Here is a 20,205-nt window from a genome sequence, read left to right as displayed (position 1 = left end):
AAAATGCACACGTGTGAACGCACCCTTAGGCCTTCTTTGACTTCCTCTCACACTTCTCCACCCTGCAACTCAGCTCACAACTAAACATGAGCTGGACTGGACTCTAACTCCTCACTAACTCAACTGACCAGCTCCTCCCCCCTACACTATATAAAGGGCAATGTTGAGGGGCTCCCATTCGGGCATCAGGGTCACCTGGGTCACTCTGCAGCATTCCCTTAAAAAGACAGTAACATAATTCATTATAACTTAACACAGGATCAGACTTCAGTATAACACAATACACCATGAAACAGTGGGCCCAGAACAGAGACACAAGGGATGCCTGAGGCAAGCTTTAGCCCACAGGATGACATCCTGTACTGGGACATCACAAAGAGAGGTAATCAAATAAGTTCTACAAACACTAAAATGGTGCCATTAAAAAGTACATATTGTCCCGCAGGGGAAAAAAATGCCTCTTATGTTACAGCTCTTCTGACAAGAAAAATTTCCTGAGAAAATAGAGCCAAAAAAGGCAGGTTTCAAAGGGGTTAGGGCCATGGGGGGAATTTTTTTATAGCCTTACGTCGTAAAAAAAAAAAGTAAAACAAATTGGAGCAAGCCCAGTTTTGTGACTAGTTACTGTATATCATGTTTGCCAAAAGGGTGGAGCTTAGTGTAAATGGGGTGGGTCCTGAAAGCAGACGGAGCCTCCCACACCATTTTTTTTTTTTTACAAACATTTACACCTGAAAGTGAGTGTAAATTGTAACTGAAATCTATGCCAGATGGTGTATATTGTCAGTATGAGGCGTACATGGCAGCCTGAGGCTAATTTATTAAGAAACATATATACTTCACAGAGGCAAAATACAAAGACGCAACACAGTTTTATACATCTTGTCTGTTACACATGTGATTATGTAACATTGTAAAAAAGTAATATTTAACATATATATTTTGTTAATAAGGCATTTAACCCTTCCTGCATCATTACATACTGTTTGTCTCAGGAAGGGTTCCCCGCCTCCCACTGGGCCTTAACATTATCTTACATAAATAATTAACTAATGATACAACAGAAAACATACAAATCTTTTTTTTGTAAATAATGTAGTTATTATTGAATAAAAATATTTTAAGGCTGGGTTAACATATTATTTGGTCAGTACTTTAAACCAGGAATGGGTATAAAGTGGTAATGTTTTCCTTTATTGTCTTTCTTTATCTTGTCAGTTCCACTCCTGGTTTTGGCTAAAAATACTGGGTGAGCCCATCCTTAGAGTAAATAACTTATCTACTAGCTATTCCTTAACTCACCACCAAATAAAAATGATAATGCACATACACAATATTGTAATTTTTGTCAGTTATGGTTATTGGGAATATGAAAAATATGGAAAGTATATTATAAAAAAAAATTATATGTCAACATTACATTTACAAGGGAACCTGTCAGTGGAATAAAAGAGGTGTACATAAGCCAAGGCATACCTTTTTTTTTTTAGTGCTGAGAAAAGCATTTTTGTTAGTTTGTAAATTAAGCTCAAAATGTTTAAATTATAGTTTTTAAATAATAGAATTTCCATAATTTAGCATATTTCCACTTATAAGAACCCCAAAATACTGTCAAAAAATATTTTCAACTCATCCCACAAAAAACAGCTATGTAGATAAAAATAAATACATATAGGTATAAATGTTATGGCTGACAGAATTTTGTAAGATTGGCCAAGAGAGATACACAGATTGAAATTACCATTCCTATCATTGACCCCCACCCTTTACCCTTGTAGTAACACATGGTAGCTTTTCAATCAGCTACACTAGGTAATCTAATTTGTTGCTATGACAAATCTTCTTCAAAAACATAATGATCATTACATTGCCTTAGGCATTGGTAAACTGTACGCTCCTTACCCTGGACACTATTCTTAGGCAAACAGCTTCATTTTTGTAAGGAGGGCTCTTTATGTATTCTCTTATGGGGACGTGTAATACTAAATAATTATAGCCATAAAGTGTCCACATCTGGAAAGTGCAACCCACAACTACTAGTAACGCACAATAACAACAATAAAAACGCTTATGCTATGTTCAAATAGTTGTGTATTACAGTGCTCAGATATCTTACAACTGGCAATTGCTTTAAATGTTTAATCACAATTATTAGTTGTCATAAGTTAACTTGTGATTATTGGCAACGTAATAGCACAATTTTATCTGTTTATTAATGCACCTTAACCCCTTAAGGACATAGGGCGTATCCATACGCCCCCGTTTCCAAGTCCTTAAGGACCGAGGGCGTATGGATACGCCCTGAGCATTTCCGGCCCCCGCCGCTAGCCGGAGGGGAGCCGGAGCCGGATGCCTGCTGAAATCGTTCAGCAGGCAACCCGGCATATCGCCCAGGGGGGTCATTATGTCCCCTCATGTCGGCGATTGCCGCAGATCGCTGGTCAATTCAGTCCAGCGATCTGCGGCGGATTCCGGGTCAATCGGGTCTCCAGTGACCCGATGACCCGGAATTACTGGATGATCGGGGCCGTCAGAGATGGCCCCGAACAGCCAGAGTCTGATTGGCCGACCAATCAGGGCGCCTGCTGCGGGTGTCACTCCCGCAACCCGCTCCGCCCCTCTTCCGGAGGACGTGAGCGGGTGCGGGAAGACGACCCCCGGTGCTGGGGACCCCGATCCCCGGTGTCCCTGTTGGGATCGGGGCCCCAGGAGCGACGGCGGCGGCGAGGGACTGACCTGTGCGGAGGCATCGTGGAGCAGCAGTTGGAGGTGAGTGACAGCCTCCTGCTGTTGCTTAGCAACAGCTCCCAGCATGCAACAAGGGCATGCTGGGAGCTGTAGTTATGCAACAGAAGGAGGCAGACCACCACAACTCCCAGCATGCCCTTATGGGCATGCTGGGACTTGTAGTTTTGCAACAGCTGGAGGCACATTCTTTCTATGGAAAAGTGTACCTTCAGCTGTTGTGTAACTACAACTCCCAGCTTGCACAATCAGCTAAAGTGCATGCTGGGAGTTGTAGTGGTGCATCTGGTGGTTGCATAACTACAACTCCCAGCATGCCCGTTGGCTGTCGGTGACTGCTGAGAGTTGTAGTTTTGCAACAGCTGAAGGCACACTGAGTTAAGTAGTAAACCAGTGTGTCTCCAGCTGTTGCATAACTACAATCCCCAGCATCCCCAGCCAATGTAGTATGCCTCCGGCTGTTGCATAACTACAAGACCCAGCATGCCCTTCCGCTGTCCGTACATGCTGGGGGTTGTAGCTTTTGCAACAGCTGAAGGCACACTGGTTGCAAAACACTGAGTTTGTTACCAAACTCGGTGTTTCACAACCTGTGTGTCTCCAGCTGTTGCAAAACTACAACTCCCAGCATGCACTGATAGACCGCACATGCTGGGAGTTGTAGTTTTGCAACAGCTGGATGTTTCCCCCCCCCCCCCCCCAATGTGAACGTACAGGGTACACTCACATGGGCGGAGGATTACAGTAATTATCCGGCTGCAAGTTTGAGCTGCGGCAAATTTTCTGTCGCAGCTCAAACTGCCAGCGAGAAACTACTGTGAACCCCCCGCCCGTGCGACTGTACCCTAAAAACACTACACTACACTAACACTAAATAAAATAAAAAGTAAAAAACACTACATATACACATATCCCTACACAGCCCCCCTCCCCAATAAAAATGAAAAACGTCTGGTACGTCACTGTTTCCAAAACGGAGCCTCCAGCGGTTGCAAAACTACAACTCCCAGCATGCACTGATAGACCGTACATGCTGGGAGTTGTAGTTTTGCAACAGCTGGATGTTCCCCCCCCCCCCCCAATGTGAACGTACAGGGTACACTCACATGGGTGGAGGATTACAGTAAGTATTCGGCTGCAAGTTTGAGGTGCGGCAAATTTTCTGCTGCAGCTCAAGCTGCCAGCGAGAAACTACTGTGAACCCCCGCCCGTGTGACTGTACCCTAAAAACACTACCACAAAATAAAATAAAAAGTAAAAAACACTACATATACACATACCCCTACACAGCCCCCCTCCCCTCCCCAATAAAAATGAAAAACGTCTGGTACGCCACTGTTTCCAGAACGGAGCCTCCAGCTGTTGCAAAACAACTACTCCCAGTATTACCAGATAGCCACTGACTGTCCAGGCATGCTGGGAGTTTTACAACAGCTGGAGGCACCCTGTTTGGGAATCACTGGCGTAGAATACCCCTATGTCCACCCCTATGCAATCCCTAATTTAGGCCTCAAATGCGCATGGCGCTCTCACTTTGGAGCCCTGTTGTATTTCAAGGCAACAGTTTAGGGCCACATATGGGATATCGCCGTACTCGGGAGAAATTGGGCTTCAAATTTTGTGGGGTATTTTCTGCTATTACCCTTTTTAAAAATGTAAAATTTTTGGGAAAACAAGCATTTTAGATAAAAAAAAAAATTATTTTTTACATATACAAAAGTCATGAAACACCTGTGGGGTATAAAGGTTCACTTAACCCCTTGTTACGTTCCCCGAGGGGTCTAGTTTCCAAAATGGTATGCCATGTGTTTTTTTTTTGCTGTCGTGGCACCATAGGGGCTTCCTAAATGCGGCATGCCCCCAGAGCAAAATTTGCTTTCAAAAAGCCAAATGTGACTCCTTCTCTTCTGAGACCTGTAGTGCGCCAGCAGAGCACTTTTCACCCCCATATGGGGTGTTTTCTGAATCGGGAGAAATTGGGCTTCAAATTTTGGGGGGTATTTTCTGCTATTACCCCTTTTAAAAATGTAAAAATTTTGTGAAACCAAGCATATTAGGTAAAAAAAAATATTTTTTTTTTTACATATGCAAAAGTCGTGAAACACCTGTAGGGTATTAAGGTTCACATTACCCCTTGTTACGTTCCCCGAGGGGTCTAGTTTCCAAAATGGTATGCCATGTGTTTTTTTTTTTGCTGTTATGGCACCATAGGGGCTTCCTAAATGCGTCACGCCCCCAGAGCAAAATTTGCTTTAAAAAAGCCAAATGTGACTCCTTCTCTTCTGAGACCTGTAGTGCGCCAGCAGAGCAATTTTCACCCCCATATGGGGTGTTTTCTGAATCGGGAGAAATAGGGTTTCAAATTTTGGGGGGTATTTTCTGCTATTACACTTTTGAAAAATTAAAAATTTTTGGGAAACCAAGCATTTTAGGTAAAAAATAAATGATTTTTTTTACATATGCAAAAGTCGTGAAACACCTGTGGGGTATTAAGGTTCACTTTACCCCTTGTTACGTTCCCTGAGGGGTCTAGTTTCCAAAATGGTATGCCATGTGTGTTTTTTTGCTGTCCTGGCACCATAGGGGCTTCCTAAAGGTGACATGCCCCCCAAAAACCATTTGACGCTCCTTCCCTTCTGAGCCCTCTACTGGGCCTGCCGAACAATTAACATAGACATATGAGGTATGTGCTTACTCGAGAGAAATTGGGTTTCAAATTCAAGTAAAAATTTTCTCCTTTTTACCCCTTGCAAAAATTCAAAAATTGGGTCTACAAGAACATGCGAGTGTAAAAAATGAAGATTTTGAATTTTCTCCTTCACTTTGCTGCTATTCCTGTGAAACACCTAAAGGGTTAATACACTTACTGAATGTCATTTTGAATACTTTGGGGGGTGTAGTTTTTATAATGGGGTCTTTTATGGGGAATTTCTAATATGAAGGCCCTTCAAATCCACTTCAAACCTGAACTGGTCCATGAAAAATAGCGAGTTTGAAAATTTTGTGAAAAATTTCAAAATTGCTGCTGAACTTTGAAGCCCTCTGGTGTCTTCCAAAAGTAAAAACTCATAAATTTTATGATGCAAACATAAAGTAGACATATTGTATATGTGAACCCCCCAAAAAAATATTTTGAATATCCATTTTCCTTACAAGCAGAGAGCTTCAAAGTTAGAAAAATGCAAAATTTTCATTTTTTTCATCAAATTTGGTGATTTTTCACCAAGAAAGGATGCAAGTTACCATAAAATTTTACCACTAAGTTAAAGTAGAATATGTCACGAAAAAACAATCTCGGAATCAGAATGATAACTAAAAGCATTCCAGAGTATCCAAAGGATAGGGGATAAGATGCCTGATTGCGGGAGTCCCACAGCTGGGGACGCCCGTGATCATGCACGCGGCACCCCATTTGTAATCAGTCCCCGAAGTGTGTTTGCTCCCGGTCTGATTACGGTCGACCGCAAGGCCGGCGGCGTGTGACGTCACGCCTCCGCCCCAGTGTGACATCACGCTCCGCCCCTCAATGCAAGCCTACTGGAGGAGGTGTGACAGCTATCACGCCCCCTCCTGTAGGCTTGCATTGAGGGGTGGAGCATGACGTCACACGGGGCAGAGCATGACGTCACACGGGGGTGGAGGTGTGACATCACACTGACGTTGACCGTAATCAGACTCGGAGCGAACACGCTCCGGGGACTGATTACAAACGGGGTGCCGTGTGCATGATCACGGGCGTCCCCAGCTGCGGGACTCATGCGATCAGGCATGTGTAAGCACCGGAGTACCCCTTTAAAACCAAGCACATCATTGTTTTTCTTGTTAAATTCCCAATAAGTTTGATGTGTCACATGACCCTCTTCCTATTGAAAAAACTAAAGTTGGATTCAAAATGGCCAACATAAAAATGGCCACCATGGTCACCACCCATCTTGAAAAGTTTCCCCCCTCACATATACTAATGTGCCACAAACAGGAAGTTAATATCACCAACCATTCCCATTTTATTAAGGTGTATCCATATATATGGCCCACCCTGTATAATTACACTAAGGGTATGTTCACATGTATAGGATCTGCTGCATATTTTCGCTGCATATGTTGCTACCCATTGAAGTTAATGGGTAGCAAAATCAGCTGCACAAAATATGCACATGTGAACGTACCCTAAAAGTACAAAATACCTGTCAGTGGTGAACTATATTTCTTATGCTAACACTAGATTCAGACACATTTTTTTCTGTAAAAATGCCCAATAAATGCTGTTGTCAGTGGCATTTTTTGGGTCAAAATGCTGTTTTCAGATATTAACTTGGAGTCAAAAGGGAAAATATGAAATGTCATATCATTATGGCTTTTTTACCTTTTTGGACATTTTGTGTCCATATAAATCGCAGTATGCTTTGGCTCTATCATCATTTTTTTTTATGTTGTGGTGTTTTTTCCCTCAAATTCAGTGCATATGGAATCATAAAATATTTCAGAGCTAAGTCATTATGTAAGTGTCCTCCCTACTGAGTGGGTGACTATGCAAATGGCTGAAATGTTATGTAAACCTCAGATATGGTTCAATCATTTACCACCTAAAGAACTTTTTCCCTAAATAACCACCCATATCTAATTTTTAAGGTAATTGTTTCTTCATGACTTCTCACACCCTGGTCTTAGTTTCTGCTCGAAACAGGCAAGATGTGAAAAACAGGTTTTGGAAAATTCATTATCTACAGAGAATCTACTCCATTATGGTAAGTGGGAGGACCAGTTTTAAAATCAAGACTGGTATTTACTTTTTAAAGTCTGAAGCCGACATACAGAGGATTTAGGAGTAATTATATAAGCTCTTCATCATGTATATCTTACTTTGGACAGAGAGTATATCTCTACAGCAAGATATAATACTGTGAATTGTAAAAAGTGTATTTGTGTAATATTGTAAAAGTGTATTGTATTTCTGCCTAAAGATCTATATACAATAACCTATAAATTGTTAGGATTCGGCTAGCTGGATGTGGATCCTCTGTGTCAGCGAGGGATTGGCGTGGACCGTGTCGGTGGACCGGTTCTAAGTTGCTACTGGTTTTCACCAGAGCCCGCCGCAAAGCGGGATGGTCTTGCTGCGGCGGTAGCAACCAGGTCGTATCCACCGGCAACAGCTCAACCTCGCTGACTGCAGAGAAGGCGTGGGACAGAAGGACTAGACAGAGGCAAGGTCAGACGTAGCAGAAGGTCGGGGGAAGGGGGCAAGGTTCGTAGTCAATGTGGATAGCAGAAGATCTGGAACACAGGCTTTGGACAACACTAAACGCTTTCACTGGCACAAGGCAACAAGATCCGGCAAGGAAGTGCAGGGGAAGTGAGGTAATATGGACAGGGAGCAGGTGGAAGCTAATTAGGATGATTGGGCCAGGCACCAATCACTGGTGCACTGGCCCTTCAAATCTTAGAGAGCTGGCGCGCGCGCGCGCCCTAAGGAGCGGAGCCGCGCGCGCCAGGACGTGACAGCCGGGGACTGGGACAGGTGAGTGATTTGGGATGCGATTCGCGAGCGGGCACGTCCGGCAATGTCAGTGCAGCGCTCCCGGTCAGCGGGTCGGACCGGGGCGCAGCAGAGAGAGAGACGCCGCGAGCATAACAGTACCCCCCCCCCTTAGGTCTCCCCCTCTTTTTGTCGGGATGTTTCTTCATCCGGGATGAGGCCTGTATGAGGGATTTTTGAGTCTCTTTCCAGATGGTGGAGAAGTCCCAGGAAACCTCATCAACAGCGGGCAAACCAGAAGGCGTGGGAGTGGGGAGGGGGGTAAGAGGGTGAAGCTGGGCATGGGGCAAAGTGTTACCAGGACGGGGGCTATGAGGAGGAGACACAGCATAGTCCAGATAGGCCTTGGGGAGACCAGGTAAAGGAGGAGACACTGAGGTTTGACTGACGGGACTGGGAGCAGATGTGAGGCATTTTTTATAGCAAGAAGCCCCCCAGCTCTTGATCTCCCTGGTGGTCCAATCAAGGGTAGGAGAGTGGTGTTGGAGCCATGGCAGACCAAGAAGGACTTCAGATGTGCAGTTGGGCAAAACAAAAAGTTCAATTTTTTCGTGATGCCGTCCAATACTCATGAGCAGGGGTTCTGTGCGGTAACGCACGGTGCAGTCCAATTTTACTCCGTTGACCGAGGAAATGTAGAGCGGCTTGACGAGACGGGTCACCGGGATGCAGAACTTATTCACCAAAGAGGCCAAAATAAAATTTCCAGAAGAACCAGAGTCCAAGAAGGCCGCGGCTGAGAAGGAAGAGTTGGCAGAAGGAGAAATCCGCACGGGCACAGTAAGACGTGGAGAAGCAGACTTCGTACCAAAAGACGCCACACCCACCTGAGCTGGGTGCGTGCGTGCGTTTCCCAGACGTGGAGGACGAATAGGGCAATCCACCAAGAAGTGTTCGGTACTAGCGCAGTACAGACATAAATTGTTATCCCTACGGCGAGTCCTCTCTTCATGGGTCAGGCGAGACCGATCCACTTGCATAGCCTCCTCGGTGGGAGGCACAGGGGTAGATTGCAAAGGATACTGTGAGAGAGGTGCCCAGAGATCAAGGTCTTTTTCCTGGTGGAGCTCCTGGTGTCGCTCAGAAAAACGCATGTCAATGCGGGTGGCCAAATGGATAAGTTCTTGCAGGTTGGCAGGAATCTCTCGTGCGGCCAGCACATCCCTGATGTTACTAGATAGGCCTTTTTTAAAGGTGGCGCAGAGAGCCTCGTTATTCCAAGATAATTCAGAAGCGAGAGTACGAAATTGGATGGCGTACTCGCCAACTGAAGAATTACCCTGGACCAGGTTCAGCAGGGCAGTCTCGGCAGAAGAAGCTCGGGCTGGTTCCTCGAAGACACTACGGACTTCAGCGAAGAAGGACTGGACAGTGGCTGTGGCAGGATCATTGCGGTCCCAGAGCGGTGTGGCCCAAGACAAAGCCTTTCCAGATAGAAGACTCACTACGAACGCCACCTTAGACCGTTCTGTAGGAAATTGGTCCGACAACATCTCCATATGCAGGGAACATTGAGTCAAGAAGCCACGGCAGAGTCGGGAGTCCCCATCAAATTTGTCCGGCAGGGACAAGCGGAGGCTAGGAGTGGCCACTCGCTGCGGAGGAGGTGCAGGAGCTGGCGGAGGAGATGGTTGCTGCTGTAGCAGTGGCAGAAGTTGCTGTAACGTGGCGGTCAACTGCGACAGCTGCTGTCCTTGTTGGGCAATTTGCTGCGATTGCTGGGCGACCACCGTGAGTAGGTCAGCGAGACTTGGCAGCAGCACCTCAGCGGGATCCATGGCCGGATCTACTGTTAGGATTCGGCTAGCTGGATGCGGATCCTCTGTGTCAGCGAGGGATTGGCGTGGACCGTGTCGGTGGACCGGTTCTAAGTTGCTACTGGTTTTCACCAGAGCCCGCCGCAAAGCGGGATGGTCTTGCTGCGGCGGTAGCAACCAGGTCATATCCACCGGCAACGGCTCAACCTCGCTGACTGCTGAGAAGGCGTGGGACAGAAGGACTAGACAGAGGCAAGGTCAGACGTAGCAGAAGGTCGGGGCAGGCGGCAAGGTTCGTAGTCAATGTGGATAGCAGAAGATCTGGAACACAGGCTTTGGACAACACTAAACGCTTTCACTGGCACAAGGCAACAAAATCCGGCAAGGAAGTGCAGGGGAAGTGAGGTAATATGGACAGGGAGCAGGTGGAAGCTAATTGGACTGATTGGGCCAGGCACCAATCACTGGTGCACTGGCCCTTTAAATCTTAGAGAGCTGGCGCGCGCGCGCCCTAAGGAGCGGAGCCGCGCGCCAGGACGTGACAGCCGGGGACTGGGACAGGTGAGTGACTTGGGATGTGATTCGCGAGCGGGCGCGTCCCGCTATGCGAATCGCATCCCCGCCGGCAATGTCAGTGCAGCGCTCCCGGTCAGCGGGTCGGACCGGGGCGCTGCAGAGAGAGGGACGCCGCGAGCGCTCCGGGGAGGAGCAGGGACCCGGAGCGCTCGGTGTAACATAAATGCTTGAAAGCATATATAAACTATCTGTCTATCTATCTATCTATCTATCTATCTATCTATCTATCTATCAATCATAATACCTCTTTGAGAATAGCTCCCAAAATTGCATGGAAGGTGGTCTTTCATGGTAATAGTATTGTCAAAGAAAATGGCCTCTATACAAAATGTGTGGTGGAATTAATATCCATCATACAAAATCTGGTCTGAAAAAGGGGTTGGTCTTCACAAAGAGGTTATCTTTTGGAAGGGTTTCACTGTATCTATCTTTCTAAGCAGAGAAAACATGCAGCCCTCAATCTGTGTAAATACAGTGCAAGTGTGTTTATTCTATCATATAACTAAAAGATACAGTGCAACATTTTAACAGCCTCACACAGTCTTTTTCTAGTGTACAGTCACTTTGTTTGCTTGAAAAAGACTGCATAAGGCTGTCAAAATGTTGCACTGTATCTTTTTGTTGTGTCATAGAATAAACACACTTGGACTGTATTTACAGAGACTGATTCTGCTTGTATACATTTATTTATGATCAATGACTTTCCTGTTTGCTCCACTGTTCACTTTTAAAGCAGTGCTGTTCTTATCTTGCACTATCTATCTATCATCGCATGGGATGTATATGGACTGTATCTATATAAGTAGTGTTGAGCAGCATAGGCCATATTTCGCGAATATATGGATGAATTTTCATCATATATTCGCTAAATTTGCATATTCGTAATATTCGCATTTTATTTTCGCACATGCGAAGATTCGCGTATGCGGAAATTTGCATATGCAAAAATTAGCATATACAAAAATTAACTTAAGCGAAAATTTGCATATGCGAAAATTAGCATATGAAAAATTTTGCATATGCGAAAAGTCGCACGCTAGTCTCACACAGTAGTATTAGAGCCGTCTTTACACTACTCAAGCTGGAAGCAGAGAGGGGTGATCACTGTGATGTGTACTGTGAAAAAAAACCTGAATATTCGTAATTACGAATATATAGTGCTATATTCGCGAATATTTGCGAATTCACGAATATGCGATATTCGCTAATAAAATTTGCATTGCAAATATTCGCGAGCAACACTATATATAAGTTAATCATATTTGTATTTTTATACGTTGTTTTACACATGTATCTTATACAACATTAGTCAGTATCTAGTAGCAGTAGTTTTAGTTTATGCCCCTAGGGTGATTCATGATAACATTTCTGGGAGGATAATTTGCTTGTTGCAAAGAAGACAACTTAACTCAGCTCCACCCCAAACCTTCAATGAACCAGAAACATTCAAGAAAGGCTGGACTCAAGCTATGTTCTTGGTGACTCAATTAACAATGACTATTCTGCACTTCTGGATGTCCTTCTTCAGTCCTCTTAGAGCCAACAAAAGGGGTTGTTGGCCTACAGACTTGCATCCCATCATCTACTGAGATGCCAAGCCCACTATAGTGCTGTTGGATCAACTTATTTTTGTACAAGCTCAGTGACTGTCACAAATGTGCCGTGGAAATTGGTTACTTATAACAACGTTAATCCATAGGAGAGGATTTTGAAAAGCCATCTTTAAGAGAGTCTGAGCTGTACCATGTAAGTGTTTTTACCACCATCATTGTTAAGTGGGCTACACCATAGATGGCATTGTGTGCTTTTTGGAATGAGCATTAATAACACAGCTAGATACAGGACAAAAGAGAAAAGTAATGGGTAAATAGGGTTGCTCATTGCAGGGGTAAGTGCCTTTCAGAAGAGTGCAGAAAATTGTGTGTATGACTGAAGGGGGTTGGGGGGGGGGGGGGGGGCAGAGATATTTTACCGTATTACAATGAAAAGCAGCTTATTTATACAGAATTTTTATTTGGTTTATGGAAGGTAATATGAGTATGATAGCTTACTAGTTTCCTTCTAATCTTCTTGTCTTTCATGTTGTTAGTTCTTGTCTTTATCGTTGTTAGTTACCTCTAAAGCAGTAGCAATTCAGGTTCTATGCTCGCAGTATGGGGAAAAAACGAAGGCACTAGTTAGAGAAGACATAGTAGGAATGGACATGCCCTCTTAGTACTTTTAGAAATAGATCCCAATGGCTTATGTAATTGATCTTTAAAAAAAAAAAAAAAGATCTGATAAAACTGACACCTGTATTTCGCTGCGTAGATTTTTCCACCTACCTTTCAGACTTATTGTTGCATTAATAGATGATGTTAAAGAGTTTTTATAAGAACTTGTTCACTTGGTAAATTGAAGAGGCAGATAATTCAGCCTTAAAGGGGTACTCCGACGCTAAGACATCTTATCCCCTATCCAAAGGATAGGGGATAAGATGCCTGATTGCGGGGGTCCCGCCGCTGGGGACCCTCGTGATCTTGCACGCAGCACCTCGTCATAATCATTCCCCGGAGCATGTTCGCTCCGGGTCTGACTACAGGCGATCACGGGGGCCCTGTCACGCCCCCTCCCATAGGCCCCCTCCCATGATCACCAGTACTCAGACCCGGAGCGAACATGCTACGGGGACTGATTATAACGGGGTGCTGCGTGCAAGATCACCGGGGATTAGATGTCTATAAAGGGGTACCTCGGTAGAAAACTTTTTTTTAATCAACTGGTGCCAGAAAGTTAAACAGATTTGTAAATTACTTCTATAAAAAAATCTTAATCCTTCCAGTACTTATTAGCTGCTGAAAACTACATAGGAAATTATTTTCTTTTTGGAACACAGTGCTTTCTGCTGACATCATGACCACAGTGCTCTCTGCTGACATCTCTGTCCATTTTAGGAACTGTCCAGAGCAGCATTTGTTTGCTATGGGGATTTTCTCCTACTCTGGACAGTTCTTAAAATGGACAGAGATGTCAGCAGAGAGCACTGTGGTCATGATATCATCAGAGAGCTCTGTGTTCCACAAAGAAAATAATTTCCTACATAGTATTCAGCAGCTAATAAGATTTTTTTTTAATAGAAGTAATTTACAAATCAGTTTAACTTTCTGGCACCAGTTGATTAAAAAAAAAAAAAAGAAGAAGTTTTCCACCGGAGTACCCCTTTAATATTTTTATTAAAAATCCATGTGTTTTTTTTTTTTTTTTTTACATGGCTTTTGATGTGCAATTTACAGTAGAAGATATCTGCAGCAATTCCATGTGGAAATGTGGAGTAAAGGGACAATTTTTATTTTTTATTTTTTACACACTACACAATCTGCAAAGTAGTTTTAAAAAAAGATGCAGATGTTTCAGTGTTGTGTAGATATTCCCTTTAGAGTCAATTACAGATGGACATTCAGTGAACTGAGGAAAATGGTGCAGATCTTAGCCATGTGGACATGCCCTAAGACTTCAGTTTAAGCCCAATGTTTGACATAAATACAGTGACAGGTTTTATGACTAGTTTGGTCTTTAATGTAGGAAATATAGTGTAATTATCAATATGATATACATAAGAATGTTTAATACAACGATAAGGCACTGATATTGCCACAAAATACTGACATTAGGAAAAGTTCTGTATTCTACAGCAAGATAATAACTCATATCTCATATTCATACTCATAAGTCTTAAAATCCTAGCTATTTACTATCATTACAAGTGTATTTCATTTCAGCATTAAAATACCAGCAAGTGGGATAAGTGAGAGTAGGGTGCAGATGGTGTCAGGGATTGTTCCCCTCATCATATATAGACAGTTCTAGGCTGCATATTTTCTGCTGCTGATTTTGCTACCCATTGACTTCCCTGGGTAGCAAAATCAGCTGCAGAAAATATGCAGCAGATCCTGTATGTGTTAATGTTCCCCAAGGGTACGTTCACACGTACAAGATCTGCTGTGTATTTTTGCTGCATATTTTCTGCAGCTGATTCTGCTGCTCATTGAAGTTAATGGGTAGAAAATCAGCTGCACAAAATATGCGGCAAAAATATGCAGCACGTCCTGTATGTGTGAATGAACCCTAAACAAGCAAGTGTCTATAACAACAGATAATCTGAATAGTTTAACTTTGTCACAGTTCCACAGGCTCTCCAAGGGTACTTTCATTGCTAGAACTAGGTTTAACTTAAAGTGCGGTTCTAAGCCAACATATGACCTATTTAATACAGGTTCACAGATCACACTTCTTTGCAAGAAAATGCTTCTTTGCAGACTGATACCTTACGTTTAAGAGGCATTAAATATAACAGTCTTTGTCCTTAGCATGTGTGGCACTAGCACCTCAGGGGTTTCTCTGAATGCTCTCACATCCTAAATATTACATTTTCAGTTTCACATTTCACTTAAAAGGGGTACCCCACTGGAAAAAAAAAAATAATAATAATATATATATATATATATATATATATATATATATATATATATATTTAAATCAACTGGCACCAGAAAGTTAAACAGATTTGTAAATTACTTCTGTTTAAAAATCTTAATCCTTCCAGTACTTATCAGCTACTATATACTACAGAGGAAGTTCTTTTTGAATTCCCTTTCTGTCTGACCACAGTGCTGACACCTCTGTCCATTTTAGGAACTGTTCAGAGCAGGATAGGTTTGCTATGGGGATTTGTTCCTACTCTGGACAGTTTCTAAAATGTCAGCACTGTGGTCAGACAGAAAATAAATTCAAAAAGGAAATAAATTCATGGGGAGCATATAGCAGCTGACAAGTCCTGGAAGGATTAAGTTGATTTAAAAAAAAAATGTTTTCCAATGGAGTCCCCCTTTAATATTTGTGTGTCAGGAAACGCTCGCAGTACTAAGATTAGTTCATGTGGTTGTGACCTGGACTTACTGTAGTGTTTCCCAACCAGGGTGCCTCCAGCTGTTGCAAAACTACAACTCCCAGCATGACACTCACTTACTGATTTAAACATTGTCAAGTAGAGTTGCAGCCTGTAATGATCGGTGAATTGCAAGTGCTAGCCATGGCCACTAACTCTTGCAATCCACTGATTATTATGGGCTTTGCCTGGACTTGCTGTAGCAGCAAGGGGTTAATATAACACATTGGTGTATGTAGCCATGGAGAATTCCGTTGGATAGTTTTGTCTTGTTTGCATATAGAACATTGTGCCTGCATACCTTTACACAAAAACCTTGCCTGCTGTATTTGGTCTGTCATTGTCACTCCTTGCATTCAGCAGACATGTCTATTTTCTTCAAACTGGACTGAATGTCTAAAGTGTTTTCTTAGTTCACAAGAAAGATGCCATTTAAAGTCTTGTTATATGAGATATATGGGTTACATTTCCTTGTATTGTTATGCTGTATGGAACAGACTAGTTTCCCTGTAATCTTAAAGGGGTACTCCGGTGCTTAGACATCTTATCCCCTATCCAAAGAATAGGGGATAGGATGCCTTATAGCGGGGGTCCTGCCGCCGGGGAAACCCGTGATCTTGCACGCTGCACCCTGTTTAAAATCAGTCTCCGGAGCGTGTTCATTCCGGGTCTGATTACTGTCGATCACGGGGCCGCCCCTCTCAATGCAAGCCTATGGGAGGGGGCGAGACAGCTGCCATGCCCCCTCCCATAGGCTTGCATTGAGGGGGAAGAAGAGTGACATCACACAGGGCAGAGCTTTGACGACACAACGCTCCGGCCCCGTGATCGACGGTAATCAGACCCTGAGCGAACACATTCTGGGGAATGATTTTAAACGGGGTACGGCATGCAAGATCATGGGGGTCTCCAGTGGCGGGACCCCCGCGATCAGGCATCTTATCCCCTATCCTTTGGATAGGGGATAAGATGTCTAAGCGCCGAAGTACCCCTTTAAACAAATCCTAATGCGCATAAAAAGTAATTCTTCTGAATAGAGGAAAACAGTCATTGGTACTGTGCACGTACAACTTAATGGGGACACAGAGTCTCCCATGATTCATAGTGATACCATACTATTATAGAACTACTGGAGATCCAGACCTTCATCCACACCTGCCTCTGTGGTAAAGGGAGACTGACAATCCAGTCCAATCTGCTAGCATCAGGGACGTGCACAGACATTTTGGGGGGGGGGGGGGGGAGGGCAGGGGCTCAAGTTAAAAAAGTCACTAATAATTATTTAAAAATGTTTGTTAAAAAAAGGTTAAATTAAATCTGTCAGCAGTTTTGTGTTAGTAAAACTCCTTACAGCCCTAAATGGCTGAAGAAGGTCAGTTTTTTGCTTTTCATGACTGAGAAAACACCATTTTAACCCCATAAGATATTTTTTTTTTGCACTTTCTTTTTTTCCGCCTCGCCCTCTAATAACTATAATCCTCGACTTTCTATCTACCGACCCACATGTGGCTTGTTTTTTGTTCCAGCAATTGTATTGGTACTCATTTTGCCACAAAGTCTATGGTAACACCCAACATTTAAAAAACAAATGCCATTTGGCAACTTTGGCTACTTTAAAAAAATTGATAACTTTTTGCACGAAAATGAGTATGCGTAAAAAGGAGATTTTTTTGTACTCACCGTAAAATCTCTTTCTTGTAGCCTTCATTGTGGGACACCTTACTGATGGGCATATGCTCTTGCCACTAGGAGGCACTGACACTAGGAAAAAAAAAGTCGGCTCCTCCCTGGCATGATATACCCGCCCATTGGAAGTGAGGTAATCAGTTTTGTCACAAAGCTGCAGGAGAAGCCAAAAAAGACATAAGTCCGAAGGATCCCAGAAAAGAATCATGGAAAAAGAACCAGAAAAGATCATCCGGACAAAAAAGGAAGATATGGGTGGGTGCGGTGTCCCCCAATGAAGGCTATGAGAAAGAGATTTTATGGTGAGTACAAAAAAAAATCTCCTTTTCTCAGTCTCTCTTCATTGGGGGACACCTTACTGATGGGACGTACCAAAGCAGTCCCCTAGGGTGGGAATAACAACCACTAGAGAAAGGGAAACAAAGGGAAACAGTCAGAGACCGAACCCCCTCATCCGTTAGGGGTTGGTGCGGACAAGACCCCAGGCCATAGACAACAGAGGCCCAGAAACTGAGCTCCCGGAAGATCCCCCCGTCCATGGAGATGGACTAGGACGCCAAGGGAAGGGACCGTCTTTTGCAGAGACTAAACCTACGGTCCACACAGAGAGACTAGAAAAAGGTCGACTAGGAAGCCAGCTGGGTCAGAACCATCCCGGAAGGAAGTAGGAAATCAACCCCAAGGAACACAAAACCAGACAGAGGGCTAGCTCGGCTGGAAAACAAAAATGGAAAAAGGGCACAACAAAAGAACCCCATCCAGAGTTGACCGATTCAAGAGAACATGGCGGAAAGACGCCAGGGAGGGCAGCGTACGCCTGAGAAGAAGGTGAGCACAGGAGGTGAAGACCAGAAAACCACTGGAAAAAAGAAAGACATAAACCAGCTATAGAGAGGTCTGGAGCATAAGAGTGATGACCTGAACATCTGGAGACCCAAAACCTCTGTCCCAGGGGCCCGCTGCGAGCACCCGGAAGGCAAAATTAGCTCGACTGGTATAATCCGAATGACCCAAACGCCCCCCCCATCTAGGGAGTACATGGACCGCAAAAACAGCCAAAAAAGGAACGGAATGCCCTGAAAAAGGGGCATCCCGGAATGCCGGAGTGACAGACATGGGAACTGGAGGTTCCTGAGTCACCTGTAAGACATACACCTGAAGTGGAAGGAAACCCAACGGCCACCAAACGCTCCGGGAGACAAACTCCCATGTTGAGAGAAGAAGAAGTGCGGTACAGAAAGACCGCTCCACAAATGGAATTGCGGAGAAGGATCGCTACCCATGTCCGAGACCTCAACCATCACTAAGGCCCAAACAACCAGGAGGGCCAACCCAAAACAGAAGGCACGCCACAGCAGTCTAGGATAGTGTCCAATCCAAGGAGACTAACCAGAGCTGGACCACAGCAGTCCGAGAAGACCAGAGCACTCCGAAGTAAAATCCCATCATGATGGGAACGGAGGGAAAAAACAGAAGGGAACCCAGCAGAGACTCCAAGGTACAGGGCACAGGAAGGTCACTCTAGAAGACTGTGGTGTCAGGAGAGTGCTAAGGCTACATGAGCAGCAGTAGATAACAAAAAAAAAAAAAACAGTAGGCGAGAGCTCCATTTTGGCAGAAGATAGCGCTCAGCGAAATAGTCTCCCTAGTGGAGGGAAAAAACAAGGGGTGGTCAAGAGAAAGCCCAGGCACCGACCATGCCAGCACCCTGATCTCCATACCCCCTGTGGAAGGGGGATTGACAAAGTGCACCAGGTACTGTTGAAGCAGGGAAATGCCGCCCTATGGCAATGGGACAAAGTACTGGGTGGACGTAGCCCCCCAGAAACCCTACGATAACATATAGAGATATGGTGGGATCGGAATCCTGGACACAGGTGCTGGGCAAAGAAACAAAGACATGGCTACGAATGCGAGTAAGAAGCACATGCACACAGCAACCAACAGCGTTGAGAGGAACACCCCATCGAGGTGAAACCCTGGACCAGCTGACGACCCCGCAATGAAGGAAAACATAGCTGGCGGAAAGGAGGAACAGCAAGGCTGTTTTAAGGTTAACCGGAAAAGAACATTTGTGGAGGGAGCCGATGCAAAAGGCCGGCGGTTGTCCTCCACAGGAAATAGTATGCAGACACACAGCCCTCCCATGAAACCCTGAGCGAGCCCTGCAATAAAGGACAGAGTCCCTTTTTAAAGAGGGGAGGGGGGTACATACTTACATGTGGACGCCATCTTCTGTACTCACCTCAGGCGTCTTCAACCAGCTTATGGCCATGCCGCATCATAAGATAGCGGGGCGAGCTGGGGCAGTGGGGGACCTCTGTCTTGCCTCCTACTAACACTAGCTAAAACTGATTACCTCCTTTCCAGTAGGCGGGTACAGCCTGCCAGGGAGGTGCCAACTTTTTTTTCCCTTGTGTCAGCACCTCCTAGTGGCAAGAGCATATATCCATCAGTAAGGTATCCCCCAATGAAGAGCAACTGAGAAATTTTCCTGTTCTGACCTCTATAACTCTTTTTTTTTCTGTATAGGTAACATTTTTTGGCTGTGATCTGTAGTTTTTATTGGTTATATATTTTTTTTATGGAACTTTTTGATAAACATCTGTGGCGGAAATTCTGCCTTGGGCACGGTGCAGCACAATCCCATTGAAATTAATGAGACTGTGTTACAGCTGAATGTCCATGCACAATAATCCATCAGAATTCCATATGGACATCCCACCGTGTAATAGATGTGTGAGGTGAGGACACAGAGCAGTGTTTCCCGACCAGGGTGTCTCCAGCTGTTGCACAACTACATTTCCCAGCATTCCCGGACAGCCTTTGGCTGTCTGGGCATGCTAAAAGTTGCAGTTTTGCCATAGCTGTAGTCACCCTGGTTGGCAAACACTGACATAGAGGCTAAGGGGTGTGAGGGTATGGAGGCTCAGGAGAAGGATATGGAGACTATGAGGAGTGAGGGCATGGAACAGTGTTTT

The 20,205-nt window shown here is 44.4% G+C and overlaps 1 long non-coding RNA gene across 4 annotated transcripts in view; it reads right to left on the bottom strand.

Annotated features, from left to right (window-relative positions):
• Positions 1 to 20,205, bottom strand: part of LOC130361881 (uncharacterized) — a 64,779-nt gene that overhangs the window by 32,202 nt on the left and 12,372 nt on the right. For all 4 annotated transcript variants that reach the window (XR_008891190.1, XR_008891187.1, XR_008891189.1 and 1 more), the window contains exon 3: positions 12,666 to 12,754. This is a non-coding gene — a long non-coding RNA (uncharacterized LOC130361881). The remainder of the gene's footprint in view (positions 1 to 12,665; positions 12,755 to 20,205) is intronic.

This window comes from Hyla sarda, chromosome 3 (assembly GCF_029499605.1).
Source record: "Hyla sarda isolate aHylSar1 chromosome 3, aHylSar1.hap1, whole genome shotgun sequence".
NCBI lineage: Eukaryota > Metazoa > Chordata > Amphibia > Anura > Hylidae > Hyla > Hyla sarda.
This window is presented reverse-complemented; position numbering and strand designations above follow the sequence as displayed.